Source organism: Schistocerca cancellata, chromosome 5 (genome assembly GCF_023864275.1).
Source record: "Schistocerca cancellata isolate TAMUIC-IGC-003103 chromosome 5, iqSchCanc2.1, whole genome shotgun sequence".
NCBI lineage: Eukaryota > Metazoa > Arthropoda > Insecta > Orthoptera > Acrididae > Schistocerca > Schistocerca cancellata.
In genome coordinates this window covers 522,298,818-522,317,994 of record NC_064630.1, presented here as the reverse complement: position 1 = coordinate 522,317,994, position 19,177 = coordinate 522,298,818, and the positions used below count along the sequence as shown (strand labels likewise).

Sequence of the window (19,177 nt, the reverse complement as noted above, 5' to 3'; positions counted from 1 at the left end):
CAAGCCAGCCAGAAAAAGGCACAACAAACGGAATATATTTGAAAAAGATCAATGGTACGTTCATTGTAAAGACTTACGGACCAAACTGGGTTGCTGGGAATGCTGTGTCATTTTATAAGGAAAACAAAAGTACATATTGACAATACAACAATGCATGAACTACAAAAGAAGCTAATAATTTCAAATAGAAAACTGCAAAGAAATATGGAATAAATGTGCAGCTAATCAAATGTGCAGGAAATCTATTTCCTTTTTCCTTGCAGGTTTTAGTATTTTATTTATACTGCCTGGCAAAAGTGTAAAATTCCAAGTTCGTGGAACAAGGAGGAAGTTATTTCCGTGTGCAAAATGGGAAACGAAGGTGAGTTTGGAAACTACGGAGGCAGTGGTCTGTTGAAGCAGTCATATAAGATCAACTAAAAAATTTTGAATATTGGACTTACGGTTCTAGCTGAAGCCCAAGGAGGATTTGGGAAAGGACGTTCGTGCATTGACAATTTCTTTACAATAAAATGACACATAGAAAAACAAAGGCAATTTAATCTTGTAATCCATATCGCCTTGTCGATCGAGTTGATCGAAATAAATTATGGGCAATAATAAATGATAGTAGCTTCCCACCATACCTCATATGGGCAACAAAAGCTTATATTGTTAAATAAAAATAGTAAGGAGAGAAAATAACGGATGAGATAAAATCAACCCCGTCTTGTTAGCATTTAAATTGACAATGCGCTTAAAACCTGGAAATCAAATAGTTATTCAGGAATTAAATTAGATAAACGGACTAACCTAAATAACTTACAATTTGCAGATAATAAAATAATAATACAGGAAAATGAAGACGGCATTCTATTAGCAGTACATTGGCTAAACCAGATATGTGCAGAATTAACAACAAAGTAACTGAACGAGTGTCACATTTTAAACACTTGGGCTGCGATAATGGCTATAATTACGAAAGTGATATAAATGACAATGTGTAAAATTTTTTTGCAATATCTAGAAGGACAAAAATTGAAACGACAGAAAAATTAAATTTTATAAAACTACGGCGGTAACATTACTGCTGTACGGAAGCGAGAGTTGGATAAACGAAAGAAAAGTGACAGCAAAAACAAATAGCAAAGACGAGATTCTTGAGGGGAGTGAAGGCTTTAACAAGAAGAGAGTTACTATGTGAAGACGCGTATCATCGTTTGGAAAACGACGATGGCCTCCTGTGATGGTACAACTAAGAAAGTAATCAAACGCCGTTACTGTGCATTTACCGTGCAAAAATATGCGGTGCTCGCTGTAGGATTGTCGCTTTTGTGATGTCGGCTGATCAGGCGGAGAAACATTCTGACCATAGATGACATGATACATGATAGAAACTGGTGGACCAGTACCAACAAGCAATATTATTAACTGGTTATTGATCGTTAATGGGAGAGAAAACTTTTGTGGTTGTGCTGTGAAAGGGCTCAGCTGCGGCTGTAGTGTGTTTATGCTGAGGCGGCGTTGTTGATGCAACGCGATGTGGCCTTCGCAGATTGCAGCCACACTCCTTTCTTGGACTGTTTACAACTTCGATTTGCACACAAAAATCGACACTTTCACGTCAGCATTTTGAGATCAGGTGCCTATGCTGCACATGACTGATCTGATCAGTTGCGACAAAAAAAAAAAAAAACCAGTCTAGTTGCTACGATATGTGTTCAAAAATGGTTCAAATGGCTCTGAGCACTATGGGACTTAACATCTGTGGTCATCAGTCCCCTAGAACTTAGAACTACTTAAACCGAACTAACCTAAGGACATCACACACATCCATGCCCGAGGCAGGATTCGAACCTGCGACCGTACTAGTCGCGCGGTTCCGGACTGCGCGCCTAGAACCGCTAGACCACGGCGGCCGGCTACGATATGTGTCTGATGTTGTAAAGCTTAGAGAGCAAACAATGGATTTCTGAAAATTCTTAACACTCGGGTGAGAGGATGTATCTATTACAGAAGACGCATTATAGATAGCAGAAAATCGCGCTGCTTAGCCCTGTCGGTTACACTGATAACCTGGGATTGGAGCTGCAAAAGTCTGTACGAGGCGCAGTCGTCATCTTCTGGATGAAATGGTGCGAAGGTGGTGGTGGACGCTTTTCTAGCTTGAAGAGCTGCGGTAGCATAAGATGCCGCTTCGCAGTTTCAACCTTTGTTGTTCCTGTTGTCTTTGTTATTGTACGACAATTTGTTCTTATTCTTGTCCTTGTTGCGTCTGCTGTTGTGACTGAAGTCAGAGCTGTTCCTTTTGTTGTTGTTCTTGGTGTGCCTGCTGTTGACGCAAGGGTTTCATGAATTCTGGATTCATTACCACTAAACTTAGTCGATTGTCGTAACACACACTAAATTGAAGTCCTCGCCGCCTATACTACACCTAATAAAGGGCAACAAACACTTCTTATTGGAAAGTATGCATACAAAATTATCGCTTGACGGTTCACAAAACCACTCCATGCTGATTCGTCGTAAAGTTGTTGACAAACACGAAGAGAAGAATCCAGATACTCTGTGATCACGCAAGACCATCAGCATCATTGTATTCGCACTTCACAGAGTTGTCCAACTGAAGTCCAATAAGCAGGCCGATCACGTATGCTCAGTGTCAGAGGTAGATAGTAGAGCAGAGTACTATACAAATCAGTTCATGCTGGGAAGGCAGTCGCTTTTATTTCCTGCATGACATCGAAGGCTAGGCCTATGATTGCTTGCAGGCGTTTCTTATCGGCCAAAGGTGAAGTCTCCGACAGCATATGTCACAGAATGTCAACCTCGCTGTCTGACGATGATCGACGGTGTGCACTGTATGTTATTCTTATTTGTGCAATGAATTTCCTTTTTTTTTTTAATGAGTTACCTCTGAAAACAATTAGTATTATTCAATGAAAATAAGCAAAGTATGTTTACCTACTGATTGGTTCCTATTAAAGGTTTTGCAATAATACGACGTGAAAATATCATTCAACTGAGTTGTTTGAGAAACTGTAAACTCTGGTTTTCCCAGCATAAATTCTCATCAATTAAAAGAGACTGAATTTTGTGCCTGAACCCTAATTGCTTTCAATAGTGGTGTCTCTAGAGGTCCCGTATCCCAATGAACAGCTTATCCAAACTGACTACACATCATTATTGGAGAGTCCATTCGAAGCTTTTACCTTGCTACTAACTAGATTAAGGAAAGGCAAACCTACGTTTCTAGCATTTGTAGACTTACAGAAAGCTTTTGACAATGTTGACTGGAATACTCTCATTCAAATTCTGAAGGTGGCAGGGGTAAAATACAGGGAGTGAAAGGCTATTTACAATTTGTATAGAAACCAGATTGCAGTTATATGAGTTGAGGGGCATGAAAGGGAAGCAGTGGTTGGGGAGGGAGTGCGACAGGTTTGTAGCCTATCCCCGATGTTATTCTATCTGTATATTGAGCAAGCAGTAAAGGAAACAAAAGGAAAGTTCGGAGTAGGAATTAAAATCCATGGAGAAGAAATAAAACTTTGAGGTTCACCGATGTCATTGTTATTCTGTCAGAGACAGCAAAGCACCTGGAAGAGCAGTTGAACGAAATGGACAGCAAAATGAGGATAATGGAATGTAGTCGAATTAAATCGGGTGATGCTGAGGGAGTTAGATTAGGAAATGAGACGCTTAAAGTAGTAAATGAGTCGTGCTATTTTGGGAGCAAAATAGCTGATGATGGTCGAAGTAGAGAGGATATAAAATGGAGTCTGGCAATGGCAAGGAAAGCGTTTCTGAAGAAGAGAAATTTGTTAACATCGAGTATAGATGTAACTGTCATGAGGCCGTTTCTGAAAGTATTTATATGGAGTGATACCATGTATGGAAGTAAAACGTGGACGATAAATAGCTTGGACAAGAAGAGAATAGAAGCTTTCGAATTGTGTGCTACAGAAGACTGCTGAAGATTAGATGGGTAGGTCACATAAATAAAGAGGAGGTATTGAATAGAATTAGGGAGAAGAGAAATTTGTGGCACACCCTGACTAGAAGAAGGGATCGGTTGGTAGGACATGTTCCGAGGCATCAGGCGATTTAGTATTGGAGGGCAGCGTGGAGGGTAAAAATCGTAGAGGGAGACGAAGAGATGAATACACTAAACAGATTCAGAAGGATGTAGGTTACAGTAGGTACTGGGAGATGAAGAAGCATGCATAGGATAGAGTAGCGTGGAGAGTTACACCAAACCAGTCTATGGACTGAAGTTCGCAAGAACAACAACTAACTGTAGTATTGTACGACAATATGTTGTTGAACCTAATCATCTTCTCATCATGATCTGGGAGCCCATTAATTACCGGATACACCTTTGTTAGCTTTAACCTTCATCTACAAATAAATTATGAATCGGTGCATTACATAAGATACTGTAATGTAAGCCAGTCTTATGCTCCTTGTTCAAAACAGAGATGGTGTTAGGCACTGTCCTCTGTAGACAGAAAATCTTTTATTTGTCAGAATTTCTTTCGATTGTTCCTATAAATGTACATAAATAGCTAACTTTATGGATTTTTTGGTTTCCCACAATGTTATTCAACTTCGCTGGTTCCATACGTCCATGAGGTCTGACAGTGATAATTGACTTGCACTGCAGCATTCAGTAGGCTGATAAAGAGGACAAGTCAGGAAAAGAGAAACATACTGACTTTCAGTAACCCTTCTTTTCCAGTAGGAAACCGCAAACGTATGGCTTATGGCCTGATGCTTTTATTCGCTGCTAATCATTCACATGATACTGTGATAAGAATTCCTCCGTTACAGGGTACTGTATGTTACACAGAGTGATTTTTACCCCTATACAAATTCTAGTTTGGACAAGAAGAGAATAGAAGCTTTCGAAATGTGGTGCTACAGAAGAATGCTGAAGATTAGATGGGTAGATCATATAACTAATGAGGAGGTATTGAATAGAATTGGGGAGAAGAGGAGTTTGTGGCACATCTTGACTAGAGGAAGGGATCGGTTGGTAGGACATGTTTTGAAGCATCAATGGATCACCAATTTAGTATTGGAGGGAAGCGTGGAGGGTAAAAATCGTAGAGGGAGACCAAGAGATGAATACATTGAACAGATTCAGATGGATGTGGGTTGCAGTAGGTACTGGGAGATGAAGAAGGTTGCACAGGATAGAGTAGCTTGGAGAGCTGCATCAAACCAGTCTCTGGACTGAAGACCACAACAACAACAACAACAAACTCTAGGGATTGATCGATGAGAGGACACGGAACAAGAAAGGGCTAATGAACTTATGTCTAGAAATGCAGGGTTTCCGTGTTAGAGACTATTTATGCTATCATACATTGTTACAGAGACTGTGGTCTAATACGCGCTATACCATGCAGCCACAGTTACAGTATGTCTTGAAAATGGTTTCCAATTGTCTCAACGCATGCGTGTACCCCGTAGCATATTCTGTCTCATACGTTCCATCGGCCATGCTGCATCCGAACAGTCTCAATGGCAACATGAATACGCTGCTCCAGTGTCTCTACATCTGGTATGGGCTCTGCATAAACGATACTTCTGAGATGGCCTCATCAACAGAAATCGCACGGGTTGAGATCCGATGAACGAACAGGCAATGCCAGTGGACCCCCTCGTCCGATCCATCGACCAGGGAAGACACGATTGAGATGCATCCGGATGTTAACGGTGAGGTGGGCAGGAGTACCACATTTAGCAACCACATAACCCTTAGAATCATCAGTGGCACTTATTATAGCAGGGGAGACAAAGTCACCCACAAGAAACGCCGATAGTTCCGGTCTATTGGGTAATGTGGAAGGAAGACTGGTCCCAAAATGCGGTCAAAAAATCGTTCAAATGGCTCTGAGCACTATGGGACTTAACGTCTGAGGTCACCAGTCCCCTAGAACTTAGAGCTACTTAAACCTAACTAACCTAAGGACATCACACACATCCATGCCCTAAGCAGGATTCGAACCTGCGACCGTAGCGGTCGCGCAAAATACTGTCACCAATTATCCCGGCCCACACCTTCTGAATGCACCAATGCTAATGATTCACTGTCACCATACCAAGGCGGATCTGTTTACTACCCCACAGATGACTGACTTGATAGTGAAGATACCACTCCGCGTAGATGTTGCCTCATCTGTGAATAGGTTGGATGACAGAGATTCCGAAATCGTGGTTGCCTGGTGAAGAAACTGCTCCCGATGTGGAAAGTCTGTCGCTAATAAGCCCTGCTCACGCTGTAAGTGATAAGGACAGTAACAACTGTCATGGAGAATGGTTCACACGGCCGTCTGGTTTACCCTGTAGTGGCGGGCCGACTGCCTGGTACTGACACGGCGGACGCCTTCCACAGTGTTAATCACATTTTCCTCCATGTCTAGTGTCCGAACATTTCGGGTACGTCCTTCATGATTCCCTGCTCTCTGAAACGACTGTGTTTCAGACAAACGGCGAAACACTGTTGCAAACATTGAATGCTGTATTTGCTGTCGGCGGGAATATGTCTCCTGATACAACCTTGCTGTCCATCGCCCGTTGCCATTTGTCTTTCCGTAAGTAAAAACCATGTCGGCAAGCTCTCGATTCGAGAACGGGACCATTGTGTACAACGCTGTATCACCTCCACTACAAGGTGAGTCAGCCCGATTCGAGTACGGAACCATTGTGTACAATGTTGTATCACATCCACTACAAGGTGAGTCAGCAAGAGAAGTGAATCGGACACACCGTTACCAATTACTATGGCAGGAGAGGGCGCTAGGGCATGACGTACAGGGAACAGTACCACCCTCTAAGAGGAAAGCAAGCATACTTTAACTGTAGCTCCATGGTACAGCGCGTATTAGACCACAGTCTCTTTAACAAAGTATGACTGAATAAATGGTCTCTAGCATGGAAACCAAGCATTTCCGTCCATAAGTTCGTTAGACCTTTTTTGTTCCGTATCCTGTCATCGATCAGTCCATAGAGATTCTACAGGGTGGAAAAAAATCACCCTGTATGTGTGCTGTTTTGGTGCACTAGTCCTTCGTAAGTATTACATATTACTCTTTCCAGCTGCCTTCCAATGAAGACATATCTGATGCCCAATCGGAAACTTCAGATCAGTTGTTATGGTCACCTTTGTATCACAAGGTAAAGTAGACTGCGGTACTATGAAGGCTCCCTGAAACTTTCTATTTCCTAATTCTGATTTGAATTTCCAAGTAACCGCACTTTTCGCAGAAGAAAAAGACCATTTCAACAACACTGATTTCTTAGAATTAAATTTAACTGACGGGTCACTTGCCAAATGCCCTTGCATACGTATATGCAGGGAAACAAGTCAGAAATAATTGAAATGTTTCTTGAAACGATTTGCAGCCCACATGTGCTGCCATCTTTTGGTGTGCATTGAAGTGACGTCAGGATTTCTTGACTAATTTGTTGATATTTTTATAGTAACATATAACAAAGTTTTATATCTTTAATGTAGTCCTATTTACATATTGTATAGTGGTGCCTGTCAAGCAAATTCATACTTACAGATGCAGCTGGAAATATCAGCATGATGCCGCTGAGCATCCCATGAATGAATTGCATCGTTGCAACGGGGCTCATTACGCTTTCTAAATGCTTGACAAACCTGAAAAAGAGAATATCTCTCAATGCAAGAGGAAGTAAATTGCCGGAAAAAAATTTGCGACACAACACCGAGGGCAGGGGTAGAGATCTGTTGTGTTTTCTGATGAGAGCTGGTCCTGCCTCGGTGTCAGTTGTGGCCTTGTCTTGGTTAGAAGGAGGCCAATTGGGGGCTTGCAACCAACCTGTCTATGTGCTAGACGCACTGGGTGTAACCTGGGGTTATGGTCTGGGGTGCGGTTTTGTATGAGAGCAGGAGAACTCTCGTTGTTATCTCACGCACCCTGACTGAAAATTTGTACGCTAGTCCAGTGATTCGACCTGTTGTGCCGCCATTCATGAACAGGTGTTTTCCAATAGGACAACGCTCGCCCACATACCGCTGTTGTAACCCAACGTTCTCTAGTGAGAGTGGACAAGTTCCCTTGACCTGCTCAATCATCAGATTTGCCTCCAATCGAACATATGTGGGATATTATCGGACGACGACTCCAACGTCATCCACATATAGAGTTAACTGTTCTTGTATTGACCGAGTAAGTGCTCCAGGCATAGAACTCCATCCCATAAACTGACATATGGCTTCTATGCAACACAGTGCATGCACATTTGCATGCTTGCATTCAGCGTTCTGGCGGTAACAGGTAACACCGGTTATTTAAGTACCAGCATTTCACATTTGCAGGGACTCATATCGCGCTTACATTAACCTGTGTTCTTGCAATGTTAATCGCTGAAATGTGTTACCTCATCATCATCATCATCATCATCATTTAAGACTGATTATGCCTTTCAGCGTTCAGTCTGGAGGATAGTCCCCCTTATAAAATTCCTCCATGATCCGCTATTCAGTGCTAACATTGGTGCCTCTTCTGATGTTAAGCCTATTACTTCAAAATCATTCTTAACCGAATCCAGGTACCTTCTCCTTGGTCTACCCCGACTCCTCCTACCCTCTACTGCTGAACCTATGAGTCTCTTGGGTAACCTTGCTTCTCTCATGTGTGTAACATGACCCCACCATCTAAGCCTGTTCGCCCTGACTGCTACTTCTATAGAGTTCATTCCCAGTTTTTCTTTGATTTCCTCATTGTGGATACCCTCCTGCCATTGTTCCGATCTACTAGTACCTGCAATCATCCTAGCTACTTTCATATCCGTAACCTCAACCTTATTGATAAGGTAACCTGAATCCACCCAGATTTCTCTCCCATACAACAAAGTTGGTCGAAAGATTGAACGGTGCACAGATAACTTAGTCTTGGTACTGACTGCCTTCTTGCAGAAGAGAGTAGGTGCTTGGCGCTCGCTGCTTTAGCTTTGCTACACCTCGCTTCCAGTTCTTTCACTATGTTGCCATCCTGTGAGAATATGCATCCTAAGTACTTGAAACCGTCCATCTGTTCTAACTTTGTTCCTCCTATTTGGCACTCAATCCGTTTATATCTCTTTCCCACTGACATTACTTTCGTTTTGGAGATGCTAAAACGAAACCTAGACAAATGTATTCGCAAAATTTCGTTACCCTACATTAATTATTTTTTGGTGTTGCGAGTTTTTTTCGGGCAGTATATATCATAACAACGTTCCAAGTAAATGTGTGAACTGTTCAAGCAATTGAGGATCTCTACACCGCAAGACCGATGTTGAACGATAGAACGAAAAGCTAGCCGGTATTGTAAGTCATCTTCCAATGAAATCTCGAAGGCGTCATTATGGGATCCTTACTTTTCGTAGACAATTCTGTCTGCAACTGCGCTGTCCAGGGACGACATAGACTTCTTCAACATAGCTTTATTTTTGTCTGTTACTCTGCATTACCGCCCAAATTTCACAAAATACCTTACTGGACTGGCACTCCTGGAAAAAAGGACACAGCACAGAATCATCTTACCATTAGCTGGCGAACTGTTGCAGAATAAATGTTGCGCTTTATAGTGGTTTTGCGTTGTTGGGAAACCTCCTGAAACACTAAAATTGTGTGCCACGCCGGGACTTCAACCCAGGTGCTTGGCTCTCGCAGTAAATGCTTCTATTCAGACGCCACTCCCAACTCCTCTTGCTAACTTGCCATCAAAAGGTGAGGATCTGGGTTCAAGTAGTTGGACGGCACACTGTTTCAGTCTTCCAGAATGTTTCGTAGACGTGAAAATTTCGCTGCAGAGTGAAGATTCGTTATGAAATATCCCTCGGTTGTGATCACCACCAAGTATAACACGCTAAGTCTGTCTGTCAAATATATATTTATCCACTTAAAAATCTACTTAGATCTTTCTTTTTATTTTCTTTATTTTTGTACATATCTTGCTACAGGTTTCAACTGGCGGCTGTCCATAGAGTCCTGTTCGGAACATGTTCCTTTGTCTGCATCTTCGTCCTGTTCTAATGTCGTCCATCGCTCCAATTCGCTTCCTACCTTTGCCTCTCATTCATTCCACATTTTCCACTAAAATTCTTTGTTGTAGACAATTGCTACGCAATATATGTCACAGTCAAGTTTTTTTCCTCTTTCTCATCACTTCCAGTGGTCTTTTTTCCTCCCATATTTTTTTTCTTTATTTCTTCATTAGGTCTGCCGGTGCACTCAAACTGAAGTATTTTTCTCCATACGGAAAATAAACTAAACTCCGTCCAAAGAGGCGATGAAAGCCGGCCCCCGTGTCATCCACGGCCCACAGGCGTCACTGGATCCAGATATGTAGAGGCATGTGGTCAGCACACAGTCCTCCCGGCCGTATGTCAGTTTACGAGACCTGAGCCGCCACTACTCAGTGAAGTAGCTCCTCAGGTTGCCTCACAAGGGCTGAGTGCACTCCGCTTGCCAACAGCGCTCGGCACACCGGATGGTCACCCATCCGAGTGCTAGCCCTGCCCAACAGCGCTTAACATCGGTGATCTGACGGGAACCGGTGTTACCACTGCGGCAAGGCCGTTGGCATTCTTCTCCATACTGCAATTTGAAAACTTTATCAATATCTTTCTTCTTTATTTTTAACTGTTCATGTTTCACTGCTGTGTAACACTGTATTTCAGATATAACATCTAGCAAATCTTTTCCTCAGCTCCATTTGGAACTCTCCTAGTTGTTAGTAAGTGCTTCACCTTTTCAAATGGCGTCTTTCTCATAAACGTCCTCCTCCTTATTTTTTCTTTATAATTTCCGTCCGGGTCATTAAATTTCCCAGGTGCAGAAACGACTTTCCTTGTTCTGTCCTTTTCTGTATAAGAATATGCTGGCTGGCGCTTCCTTCTTGCTTGTTCTCGTGACTTTTCTCTCTCCTATATTTATTTTCATTCCATACTCCTCGATCTGGTAGGAAAATATTTTGTTTAGCATGCGTCGATGAAGTATTCAGTCGCGAGTCACCGAATCGGCGTTAAACCTCTGTATTTTACGCTTAGGGCATCATGGGCGAAGAGGTCTGGGTGGGTTTCGCATGACTGTTGCTCTCTGACCCCACGCTTAGTCACATTCATAAGACTTATCTTGTTCAAGGACAGCCACTGTGTTGGAATTCTGGTGCATATAGAAGAGAGTAATATAGGTCGATAATTCTAGAAACCAGTTCTGCTCTAGGGGTCTGCAGTAAATTTTGATCAGTGATAAAACTGTTTCACTCATAAATCCTGTTTAGAGACTTTCAGAGATTCTGTCAAACCTCAGCGTCCTTTTTGGTTTAGGAGAATTTAGACATTTTTTTAAGCTCATATCACTATTATTTCGTCACTCCAGAGACTTCAACCCCGATTCGGTGAGTGGCGACGATATCATTTGTAAGACGCTTAGTTCCTCTTGCGGCAGTTGCAACTTCAGATACTATGGCAAACACATCACATGGGGATGATCGGCAGCTCTCTACATGAAATAAACGTCCGGTCCGCAGGGTGGACAGGAACGCAGTGCGACCAATGCCCCGCCTCTGCACGTAGCTTGCAGAACTTGGACATCCTACCAGGGACAGAACTTGATACCATTTGTAGAATATAACATAAAACAGACCACAAAAACGTGACACATTCAGGACTGTACCACAGCTCCCAAGCACGACTGTAACACTTATCGACATGTGAAATGAAGCCCCCAATTCCTTTGTAGCAATCCTTACCACCGCCTACAACAGCCTCCGAACATATTACTAATCTGAGTTACAGAAAACTTCCCGAATCCTATTTTAAACCCAACAAACCCAATGGTTTCAACTCCTCATACCGACCAGTTAGCCTCACGTCGGTGTTTAGAAAGGTATTCGAATCAGTCTTCTCCCAACGCATCCATAAACACCTAAACCACTACGTATTCTATCGTATCAACCAGTGTGTCTTTCATCCGTTGCCTCTGATGAACAGCTTCTTCATTTCCCCCCTTTTCTATCTCATAAGCACAACATCCGAAAATCTTCAATTTTTTATCGCTTGATCCCTTGCAAAGCCTATGGCCGTTTATGGCATTCCACTCTGCCCTTCAGGCCTGAAGTTATGCACTTCCAGTTAATTACGTCCGTCGTATTGCTTACTTACTGCCTTTGTCACTAAACAACACCAATTCCTATACATTCACTGCTACAGCAGCAGTGCCCCAAGACTTCTTCCTTTGTCCCCTTCAATCGTACACATTCTTTACACTGCTGTCATGCTAAACCCACCATCTCCTGTTTGTCTCCTGCAGAACGTTGATGACACTGCCTTCTTAGCCGTCTACTCTACCCTATCGAAATTCCAACGGTCCAATCGGCTCCATCTCAACCATTTCACCTCCCAATACAACTAGTGGCGTCATCCAAAACTCAGGTAATAATTGTGGGGCGAATAACCCACCGCCTCTTTACCTATTAGCTAGTTAGTTAAATTTAAACGTTCCACAGATCATTTGAATGATTCTTTTTATTGAAGTGATGTGGAAAGAATTAGTTTACAGGATATATATACATGATTAGTGTTAACATTAATGCATTAATGAACGCTTTATCATTTTGTCCTAACCAGACTGTTTTTACTGGCTACCAGTTTTTTAAGTAGAAATTCGTCAGTGAAATAGTACGAGTCGTCCAGGAGAAATTATTTTAAATTAGATTAAACCTTTCTTCGCTAAATGTCAGACATTTTATGTTATTGGGCAAATGGTAAGAAAATTTTTATTGCTGCATATTGAACTCCTCTTTGAGCCACTGACAATTTTAACAATGGGTAATAAAGATAATTTTTCCTTCTATGTTGTACGTGTGTTTGTATCACTGTTCTTCTCAAATTGTGATGGTGCAGTTAAAGTGCCTAGTTCCTTAAAGACGCGCCTACGTGACGTCCTTTGGCGACCAACATGTATTGTTTTTACTGATCGCTTTTGTACAATCAATACTTTCTTTCTAAGTGATGTGTTACACCAGAAAATTATTCCGTACGTCATTATTGAGTGGAAATATGCAGAAGAAATATGCAGAATATATCAGGAGTCGATACGTTTGTTTCCAAGATTGACATTTATACGTAGAGCAAAAGTAGCTGAACTTAATTGTTTGAGAAGCTAAGTAATATGCTTCTTCTAGTTCAAGTTTTGATCAATACATACACCCAAAAATTTGGGGCATTCTGCCCTACATACTGACTCTTACTCATGTGTTACAGCAGTCGTTGGTATGACTCCATATGTTCCACTGTACTGAATGTATTATTTTCTTTCAAAATTTGAGTCCATTTACAGGCAACCACTTATTAATTCTTCTGAAAATATCATTGTCTAGCGCTTCTGTCGCTTCCTCTCCAATGGGATTTATCATAATACTGCTACAGTCTTCAAAAAGTACCAGTTTTGTTTGATGAATATTATGTGGAAGACCACTCACATACATAAGGTATAGGAATGGACCCAAAATTGAACCCTGCGGTACTCCCTCTGTGATTTTACCCCAGTCACTAATATTTTCTTCTTTTCCAACCCTGTGTGAATTATTCACCACAATATTTGCATTCTGTTTGTGAAGTATGATTCCAATCAGTTATGCATAAATCCAACAACAATTCTATAAAACTTGAGTTTTTCTAGGAGAGTAGCGTGATGTACGCAGTCGAAGGCCTTCGAGAGATCACAAAAAATACAAACTGGTGATATTTTATTGTTTAAGGCTTTTAATATTTGATGGGTGAATGCATAAATAGCATTCTCAGTCGAGTAAACTTTCTGGAATCCAATCTGTGATATGCTAAGTAAACTGCTTCCACTTAAGTGTGCGACTTGTCTTGAGTACATTACTGTTCCGAATGTTTTGGAAACAGATGTCAGTAAGGAAAACGGACAACAATTTTTTTTAAGCATGTCTTGTTATCTTTCTTTTGAAGTGGCTTAATAACTGCATAGTTGAATCTGTCTGGAAAAATTCCTTGCGTCAGTGACGCACAGCGTATATCACTAACGACATTGCTTATTAAGTTATAACAACTTTTAAGAATTCTGTCTGAAATACCATAAACCAAACAAGGGCTTTTATAGAAATTTTGTAGCTGTATTAAGTTTAGAGAAGGATGTTGGAGAATTCGTTAGTTGCTCTCCTTCAAGTGAAGTATTTAATTCTGCAGGGTGACAATTATTGGACTGTATGAAATAAAATCATCATAACTTCTGAACGGTTTGTGTTAGGACGATCAAACTGCACGGTTGGCGGCGCGACATCATGGGAAGTAGTTGGTTGGTTGGTTTGGGGAAGGAGACCAGACAGCGTGGTCATCGGTCTCATCGGATTAGGGAAGGATTGGGAAGGAAGTCGGCCGTGCCCTTTCGGAGGAACCATCCCGGCATTTGCCTGGAGTGATTTAGGGAAATCACGGAAAACCTAAATCAGGATGGCCGGACGCGGGATTGAACCGTCGTCCTCCCGAACGCGAGTCCAGTGTCTAACCACTGCGCCACCCCGCTCGGTTGGGAAGTAGTATGCGCATGTATTGTTTGGCTTAGCGACGAAGCCCACTTTCATTTCGATGGGTTCGCCAATAAGCAAAATTGGTGCGTTTGGGGGACTAAGAATCCGCATTTCGCGATCGAGAAGTCTCTTCTCCCTCAACGGGTGACTGTGTGGTGTGGAATATCCAGTCACGGAATAATCGGTGCGATATTCCTTTATGGTGCGCTGACTATCGAACGATACATGATGGTTTTGGAAGATGATTTCATCCTCATTATCCAAAGTCACGTCGATTTCGACAAGACGTGGTTCTTGCAAGACGGAGCTCGACCCCATCGAAGCAGGAGACTGCTTGATATCCTGGAAGAGCACTCTGGGGACCGCACCCTGGTTCTGGAGTATCCAGAGGCCACTGGCATGGGCTTCGATTGGCCGCCATATTCTCCGTATCTGAACGTATGTGACTCCTTTTGTGGAGCTATATTAAAGAAAAGGTGTACAGCAATAACCCCAAAACCACTGCCAAGCTGAAAACAGCCATTCAGGAGGTCATCGACGGCATCGATGTTCGGACACTTCAGTGGGTCATGCAGAATTTCGCTACTCGTTTGTGCCACATCATCGCAGGCATATCGAACATGTCATAACCTAAATCCGAATATTTGCTGTGAAGTTTACGTGTTTAAGGAAGTGTGCGCCCGCCGTAGTTTGTAACTAATTTACGTTTTCTTCATATATTTCAATTGTCACCCTGTATATCTGCTGTTTCGTTTGGAAAGTGATTGTCAAAAGCACTTCCAACTTGTGAACCATCAGCCACAACATTGACGTTTTTGGAAACTTGTACACTGACTGCCTGTCCTGTCTCCCACATACACTCCTGGAAATGGAAAAAAGAACACATTGACACCGGTGTGTCAGACCCACCATACTTGCTCCGGACACTGCGAGAGGGCTGTACAAGCAATGATCACACGCACGGCACAGCGGACACACCAGGAACCGAGGTGTTGGCCGTCGAATGGCGCTAGCTGCGCAGCATTTGTGCACCGCCGCCGTCAGTGTCAGCCAGTTTGCCGTGGCATACGGAGCTCCATCGCAGTCTTTAACACTGGTAGCATGCCGCGACAGCGTGGACGTGAACCGTATGTACAGTTGACGGACTTTGAGCGAGGGCGTATAGTGGGCATGCGGGAGGCCGGGTGGACGTACCGCCGAATTGCTCAACACGTGGGGCGTGAGGTCTCCACAGTACATCGATGTTGTCGCCAGTGGTCGGCGGAAGGTGCACGTGCCCGTCGACCTGGGACCGGACCGCAGCGACGCACGGATGCACGCCAAGACCGTAGGATCCTACGCAGTGCCGTAGGGGACCGCACCGCCACTTCCCAGCAAATTAGGGACACTGTTGCTCCTGGGGTATCGGCGAGGACCATTCGCAACCGTCTCCATGAAGCTGGGCTACGGTCCCGCACACCGTTAGGCCGTCTTCCGCTCACGCCCCAACATCGTGCAGCCCGCCTCCAGTGGTGTCGCGACAGGCGTGAATGGAGGGACGAATGGAGACGTGTCGTCTTCAGCGATGAGAGTCGCTTCTGCCTTGGTGCCAATGATGGTCGTATGCGTGTTTGGCGCCGTGCAGGTGAGCGCCACAATCAGGACTGCATACGACCGAGGCACACAGGGCCAACACCCGGCATCATGGTGTGGGGAGCGATCTCCTACACTGGCCGTACACCACTGGTGATCGTCGAGGGGACACTGAATAGTGCACGGTACAACCAAACCGTCATCGAACCCATCGTTCTACCATTCCTAGACCGGCAAGGGAACTTGCTGTTCCAACAGGACAATGCACGTCCGCATGTATCCCGTGCCACCCAACGTGCTCTAGAAGGTGTAAGTCAACTACGCTGGCCAGCAAGATCTCCGGATCTGTCCCCCATTGAGTATTTTTGGGACTGGATGAAGCGTCGTCTCACGCGGTCTGCACGTCCAGCACGAACGCTGGTCCAACTGAGGCGCCAGGTGGAAATGGCATGGCAAGCCGTTCCACAGGACTACATCCAGCATCTCTACGATCGTCTCCATGGGAGAATAGCAGCCTGCATTGCTGCGAAAGGTGGATATACACTGTACTAGTGCCGACATTGTGCATGCTCTGTTGCCTGTGTCTATGTGCCTGTGGTTCTGTCAGTGTGATCATGTGATGTATCTGACCCCAGGAACGTGTCAATAAAGTTTCCCCTTCCTGGGACAATGAATTCACGGTGTTCTTATTTCTATTTCCAGGAGTGTAGTTCTGATCTTATTATCTGCTTTATTTATTAGTGTCAGTACATGTGTACTTCTGAGGATTTTAATAACCTTCCTTAAAAGGCTACAGCATTTTTTGTAAGCTGCAATTAATGTCGGATCTTGACTTGCCCACTTAAGTGCGGTTTTAATTCCCCTAGTTATCCACGGCTTACTAGTTTTTAAATGGATCTTTTGGATAAATTTTTTGGAAAGGAACTTTCAAATGTTGACTCAAATTTACAATGAGATAAATTTAATTTGACATTAGCATCTTTTTCTACATATACCCTCTTTAGCTTACTGTTCTCATTAATAAGTCTCACTGCTGTATATGAGCTAGCCTCCGAGTTGTAAGATGCTACACTGTTTATTTCCATTAATTTTGCACCATGATAAGACAGTCCAGTGGTAATTGGATACACATTAATTGCTTCAGCGTGCGCACTGCCTACAAAAGTGTTATCAATCAGTGTCCTACTGCTTTTCTCCACACGAGTTGGAAAACTGACTGCTGAAATTAGACTGAAACACTCAAATAATAATTTTAGTTCATTTTCCCTGTCCATTTATTTTAAGAAATGTATTGAAATCTCCACAAACTAATAACTGTTCTTGTCTGACAGATAGTTCAATTACTTCTTCCTAAGTAACTGTGATCGTCGTATCCATTTAACCAATACCTTAGAATATTTCAGATTAACCCTCATCTGTAAACTAACATACAGAGCCCACCTGCTAACAAGCCAACATAAATGACACAAAAGTTAAAACTAATAACTGGGCGAAAATGGGGATTTGGGGATTTCATTATTTCGCCAGCCTCCACACCTACAAAACCTTCATCCGTCTCTTCCAGTACTATGCCAGCATAGAGTGCATATTCTCTCCAGCAACGCTACTTACTGCTGACCACTATAAACCCACCATCACTTCTTCCTACTCCAGTTCCCACTTATTGACCAAACATCTCCTAGTGCAACAATATACTCTGTCCCTCCGTCCCCGATTCCAGGACTAGCCGGTTGTGTAGTGCCATATCCCTTGATTCTGGTTTCCTCTGTCACATTACCTAGTGGGGGCTGACATCCGTGGTCTTGCCAAACGCAGTATCTTCATTTACTCCACAGCAACTGCCACAACTCTGCCATCTGTGTTTCCTTACAGAAATAATGTTACCAGAAATAATGTATTGTATTTTTATCTTATTATTATATTAGTTTTGAAAGTTAAAGCACTACATGTTTATTATTCAACGTCACTTGCCTGGACACTTGCAATATGATCTGTACCAGCCACCCTCCACGTCAGAGAAATGTCACGGGAAGCAAGAAAAGAAAATAAGGTGTGCTTGTAGTGAACATTTTTGTTTAAATTCCCATGTTATTTCAGTGACTGTGACGCGTAGATGGAACGTTTGATTTTGAAAGCACTTGACAGCTGCTAGGCACTTATATCAGTTAACAGCACACAAGTGAATGATGTAGTAAAGAAAGATGACGAAATGTTTTTCACTTTAATAAAGTTAACTACGACTGCGATCCCCTGCACTAGGAAACTAGTTAATGTGTTGTGTCTATCCTAATGTTGCTGTGCCCAACAATAGAGAACTGTTTCTTGTTACAGGACCTTCAAAATATTAATCGTCATGAAAATAACTGGCATAAACAATGGAACGAATTATTCTGCCACGGCACACAAGAGGGTAAGGGAAGCTCATATCAAATCACACAGCCGACAATGATTGTCGCTATAGTCGGAACTGTCTCTCTGTAGTATCATTACTGCAGACATGTGAAAATTTCGTACGTTCAACAAAACGGGAAAAAACTCTGAAAGCGAACAGGAGAAGAATGAGGAAGGAACTCAGCAGTGTTCGTTCAAAAGAACGTCATGGATTTCGCCTTAAGCGATTTAGGGAAAGCAGAGGAAACCCAAACCGAGACGGATGGACGAGGATTTCCGTCGCTACCCTACTGCACTAATTAACGGAGGCATGTAAAGTATTATTTGCAGCTGTAGGATGTGTTTACTTAAAGTGAACACCAGAAGAAGTGTACAGTTCGGATTTTTGTCCTCTAAAAGCGATGCACGCCGAAACCCTTGCTTCCACCAGCTGCAGCATATTCAAAAATTTCTTCAGTTTGCTGGCCAACCGCTAGTAGGGAGAATAAAACTGACAATAACAGGAAAGCCACTTATTCTCTCTACACTGTTGAGTGAATCATGAGATGTTGTAAGCACTGGGCATGCTTTAAAGTGATATCCTTTGACAGTGAGTAAGAGTGAAAGTGGCCGATCACAAGTAAAATGAAATAAATTGTGTACATAAAGTAGCCTCC

The 19,177-nt window shown here is 42.9% G+C and overlaps 1 protein-coding gene and 1 pseudogene across 1 annotated transcript in view; both read right to left on the bottom strand.

Annotated features, from left to right (window-relative positions):
* Window positions 1–19,177, bottom strand: part of LOC126188646 (uncharacterized) — a 175,326-nt gene that overhangs the window by 135,290 nt on the left and 20,859 nt on the right. The window lies entirely within an intron of this gene.
* Window positions 10,470–10,587, bottom strand: LOC126189769 (5S ribosomal RNA; annotated as a pseudogene).